Below are 6,006 nucleotides of genomic sequence, written 5' to 3'. Positions count from 1 at the left end.
CTTCAATTCCTTCTTTTGAAATTTTATGTCCAAGAACGATGCCTTCTTTAACCATGAAATGGCATTTCTCCCAATTAAGTACTAGATTTGATTTTTCGCATCTAATTAGCATTCGTTCCAGATTAACTAGACATGATTTAAATGTATCACCGAAGACTGAAAAGTCATCCATGAAAACTTCCATGCATTCTTCTATCATGTCATGAAAAATCGCCATCATACACCTTTGAAAGGTTGCAGGGGCGTTGCAAAGTCCAAATGGCATGCGTTTGTAAGCAAAAGTACCATAAGGGCACGTGAATGTGGTTTTCTCTTGGTCCTCGGGTGCTATTGGAATTTGAAAATATCCGGAAAATCCATCTAGAAAACAATAGTAATTATTTCCGGCTAATCTTTCCAACATTTGATCTATGAAAGGTAAGGGAAAGTGATCTTTTCTGGTGGCGTCATTTAATTTTCTATAATCAATACATACACGCCATCCTGTTACAGTCCTAGTAGGAATAAGCTCATTTTTCTCATTTGTAATGACAGTCATACCACCCTTCTTAGGCACGCATTGAACTGGGCTTACCCATGGACTATCAGAGATTGGATATATCAAACCTGCATCTAGCAGTTTAATAATCTCTTTCTTAACTACATCTTGCATATTAGGATTTAGTCTTCGTTGGCGTTGCACATACGTTTTATGACCTTCTTCCATAAGGATTTTATGTGTGCAATACGAAGGACTTATTCCTTTAATATCATGAATCTTCCATGCAATGGCTGGTTTATGAGCTTTCAACACAGAAATGAGTTGTGATTTCTCATTTTCAGTAAGAGAAGACGATATTATTACAGGTAATTCAGATTCACCATGTAAATAAGCGTATTCCAAATGGTTTGGAAGTGGCTTTAACTCTAATTTCGGAGGTTCTTCTATCGATGATTTATATCGATATCTGTCTTCTTCTTTTAGTATTTGAATTTCTTCTGTTGTTGGTTCATATCCATTAGCTATAAGTGTAGCTAACATTTCAGCTTCATCAATTGGTTCATTACCTTCTCCTAAAGAACATTCTCCTGTTCCTTGTAATTCTGGAAATTCTTCTAATAATTCTGCATGTGCATCTATAGTTTGAATATAATAACATGTATCATCTGCAGATTGTGGTTGTTGCATTGCTCTATCAACTGAAAAGGTAACACTCTCATCCTCTATACTTAGGGTCAGTTTCTTACCGAACACGTCTATCATTGCTTTAGCCGTGTTTAAGAATGGTCTTCCTAATATGAGAGGGACTTGAGAATCTTCTTCCATGTCCAAAACAACAAAATCTACTGGAAATACTAAAGTACCAACTTTAACTAGCATGTTCTCCATTATCCCTCTAGGATATTTTATTGATCTATCGGCTAGTTGTATGCTTATTCTGGTTGGTTTCAATTCTCCAAGGTCTAGTTTAGTGTATAGTGAATACGGCATTAGATTTATACTAGCACCTAAGTCTGCCAATGCTTCTATTGAACTAAGACTACCCAGAAAACATGGAATTGTGAAACTTCCTGGATCAGATAATTTTTCTGGTATCTTATTCAACAGTACTGCTGAACAATTAGCATTCATAGTAACAGCCGAGAGTTCTTCCATTTTCTTTCTATTTGAGATTAGATCTTTCAAGAATTTAGCATATCTAGGCATTCCTGAAATCACATCAATGAAAGGAAGATTTACATTTATCTGTTTAAACATATCCAAGAATTTGGATTGCTCGGCTTCAAGTTTTTCTTTCTTCATTTTACTCGGGTAAGGAAGTGGTGGTTGGTATGGTTTAACATAAGGTTTATCCTTAACTGTGTTATTTTCATTAACCTTTTCAACTACCGGTTCTTTTTCCTTATCTTGATCAGGTTGTGGTTCTTGTGGAGTAGGAATAGTTTCATCAGAAGTTACAGGTATTTCAGGTGATTTAAGTGTTGTACCACTTCTTGTGGTAATAGCTTTAGCTGTTTCATTCCGGGGGTTAGCGTTTGTATCACTAGGTAGACTTCCCGGTTTTCTTTCACCTATTAACCTTGCTAGGTTACTTACTTCTTGTTCCAGATTTTGAATAGAAGCTTGTTGATTTCTAAATGCTTGAGCATTTTGTTCATTAGTTTGTTTTTGAGATGTGAAAAACTGCGTTTGAGTTTCAACTAGCTTCGTCATCATATCTTCTAAATTTGGCTTTTTATCATCGGTTTGTTGTGGTGGTTTGTTTTGAAAATTCGGTCTTTGCTGGTTGTAAGTATTATTGGATACTTGTTGATTGCTAGGACCTTGTTGGTTGTTGTATGGAATATTTCGGCTATAATTCTGGTTTTGATTGTAAATCGGTCTTGGCGGTTGATAATTATTCTGATAATTATTTCCAGGCCTTTGGTTTATGTATGAAATATTCTCTCTTTGTTCCATTGTTAATTCAATACTGAGACAATTTTTTGTCAAATGTGGTCCTCCACACTGCTCACAACTAATTCGTATTGAGTGAATATCTTTAGTCATCTTTTCCATTCGTCTCTCCACAGCATCTATCTTTGCGGAAATGGAATCTAAGTCATGGCTAGAATCGGCTCTAGCTGCTTTAGATGATCTAATGATATCTTTTTCTTGGTGCCACTCATGTGAGTGGGAAGCAGTGTTATCAATAATTTTGTAAGCATCAGTTTCGGTTTTCTTCATAATAGAACCACCAGCTGCTATATCTATGTCTTTTCTTGTAGTGATGTCGCATCCTTGGTAGAATATTTGTACTATTTGACAGGTGTCTAAACCATGTTGCGGACATCCTCTTAATAACTTTCCATATCTTGTCCACGCCTCATATAGAGTTTCATTTGGTTCTGTGTGAACGTAACAATTTCTGCTTGAAGTCTTACGGCTTTAGATGCAGGAAAGAATTGTTTAAGAAATTTGTCAACTAAAACGTCCCATGTATCGATCGCCCCTTCAGGTAACGATTCCAACCAATCTTTGGCTTCTCCCTTTAAAGTCCAGGGAAATAACATGAGATATATCTGTTCATCCTCCACTTCTCGGATTTTAAATAGTGTGCAGATCCTATTAAAGGTACGTAGATGTTCATTTGGATCTTCCTTCGGTGCACCACTAAATTGGCATTGATTAGTCACCATGTGTAGAATTTGTCCTTTGATTTCATAATCTGGCGCATTAATGTCTGGATGAGTAATTGCGTGACCTTGGCCAGTGCGTTTAGCTCTCATTCGGTCTTCCATACTTAAAGGTTCCAGATTCTCCATAATTGAATTTGTTGAATCGGTATCACTAGATGATTCTGATTTAATAGTTCGTTCCTCAACAATCTCTGTTTGAATGATTGGTGGCTCCGGAGGAAAGTTTAATGGTTCAGGATCTACGAACCATTCCTGAATATTTTCCGGATTCTCAATTGTGATGTTGGGTTCAAAAAATGGATTATCAGAAATTTGAACTGAAGTACTTGGTCGACTGGATGACGATTCTAAAGAAAAATCAACGGCGGTTATATTTGCTAAATGTCTTGATCTAGTTACAGGTGGTGAACGTACAAAAGGTGATGAACGTCTTGCTCGGTGCATTCACTGAATATCCTATTAGTTTTTAAAAGGAAAGAAAAATTATAATAAGTTATCCAATTAATAGACTTTTCTGATTTTGCCCACGTTTCGAATAGCCAAAAGATGCAGCAGAGGGGCAGGATTCGTTTGGTCTCAATATAATTGAGGACTGTTTGGCTCCAATAACCCGGTCCACGTACAAATCCAACTATTACTACGAACCAAAAAATTTTGATGTCTATTAATTTAACCACTTAAAATAAATTTTCGTAATTTTAAGAAATTTAGATAAGAAGTATAAAAAATTCTAAGTCCTAAAAACTAGAATGGCGAGAAATAAGAGAGAAAAAGAGTTCGTCGAAAAAGGTCGAAAAACGAAAAATGATTGAAAAATAAAAGGTGACGGAAAAATAAAAGAAACTTATCAAAACTTAAAAATACTTAACTAACCTAATCTTATTACTACAACTAACTTAAAATTATAATCGCAAATTGAAATTACTAATTGGAATGATAATTGGTACATAGTAAAAGGTGTCTAAAAATATTAAAGCTTACAGGAAAAACTAAATCCCAAATGGAAATAACTTAAAAAGAAACTAAAACTTAAAAAGGCGTCGCAAAATTCTAAAGCACCTAAATCTTAGTCTAAAGAAAAAGCACTTAAGGAATTCTACGGCAAAGCCTAAAAATCTAGGAGTAAAAATGACTATAGCAAATACTAAGTTTAAAATTAAATATGAGCTAAAAAAATACAAATATTACGCTACAACGATTAAAAAGGGACAAAATATAAAAATATACAAAAAGTTGTAAAAAGTACAATTTTTATAAAAATATTATTTTTATATTATTTATTTTATTAAACTATTAATTTTACAATTTTTATAAAACTAATTAAACAAAATATAAAATAAATAAAAAGTAAAAGTTAAAATAAAACTAATAATAATAATAATACATAATTAGGGTTTATATTATTAATAATTAATAATAATTCGTAATTAATGCTGGTTTAGGGTTTTTGTCCGTGTGTCAGGTAGCCTCCGCGAGTTGCGGTACTTTATAAAGAAAACCGCGCGAGTCGCGGGGTTCAGAATTTCAGCTGACAGGTTTTATCTTCAACGCGTTTTTCTTTATTTATTTATTTATTTTATTTTCTGTTTTTAATTTTTATATAAATAAAAGATATTAAAATTAAACTTATATTTTTATAAACTAAAATAAAAATAAAGAAACTTATAAAACTTAAATATTTAACAAAATCTTAAAAAAAAATACTTATATTTTTGTTTTTCTTTTTATATTTTTGAATAATTAAAACATATTTTTACAAAAACGAATTTTTAATAGAAGTAAGCTAAAAATCTTTTTTTTTTTATATTAGCGTTGCGCTTCCGGCTTTTAAGATAGTTCCCCGGCAGCGGCGCCAAAAATACTTGATGTTATGCGAGGTGTATATAAAATAGTTATTAATTTTAGCAGAAAACACTATTAAATACGATACAATTTTACACAAGATATTTATTTATTTATAGAATGGATATACTTAAACCTTGCTACAACACTTATAGGCAGTGTACCTAATCGTACAGTAGTGTAGTTTTTAGTAAGTCCGGTTCGTTCCACAGGGAAATCTTTAAACAAAGCTCAACGCTATATTAGTTTACTTTTATAAAAATACAAATATATATATAAGTAATATTATTATTATAAAGGGGGGTTTTTACCGTTTAATGACCGGTTTGTCGATTTTAAGACTTTAGTCGCAGTTAAAACCTAATGTAAAATATAAAATAAATACAAGACTTAAATTAAAGCGTAAAGTAAATAACGATAATGAAATTGCGAATAATAAAAGTGCGATAAAATAAACTTACGATAATTAAAAAGTACGATAATTAAAAGTGCGATTAAATAACAATAAATAAAAGTGCGATAATTAGAAGTGCAATTAAATATAAAATAAAGGAAATTAAATATGAAATAAAAGAATTATGCTTATTTAAACTTCCGTAATCATGATGTTTGACGTGTTGATTTTAGTTTTATGCCCATGGGTTAATTGTCCTTTGTCCTGGATTATTTAATATGTCCGTCTGGTTTTTGTCCATAACAGTCCATCAGTCATAAATATAAAGTGCGAGTGTCCTCGTCAGATTATTATTATACCCGAAGTTAAATCTTCCAACTAATTGGGGATTCGAATTGTAACAAGGTTTTAATACTTTGTTTAATGAATACACCAGGTTATCGACTGCGTGTAAACCAAGGTTTTACTACTTTGTTAACAATTACACCAATTACCCTTGAATGTAATTTCACCCCTGTTTTAATTATTCTAGTGGCTATTAATTCATTCCCGTGTCCGGTTAAATGAACGATTATTCGTACATATAAATACCCCGCCCATCGTGTCCGATC

Source organism: Rutidosis leptorrhynchoides, chromosome 4 (genome assembly GCF_046630445.1).
Source record: "Rutidosis leptorrhynchoides isolate AG116_Rl617_1_P2 chromosome 4, CSIRO_AGI_Rlap_v1, whole genome shotgun sequence".
Lineage (NCBI taxonomy): Eukaryota > Viridiplantae > Streptophyta > Magnoliopsida > Asterales > Asteraceae > Rutidosis > Rutidosis leptorrhynchoides.
Note: the sequence above shows the minus strand (reverse complement) of the source record.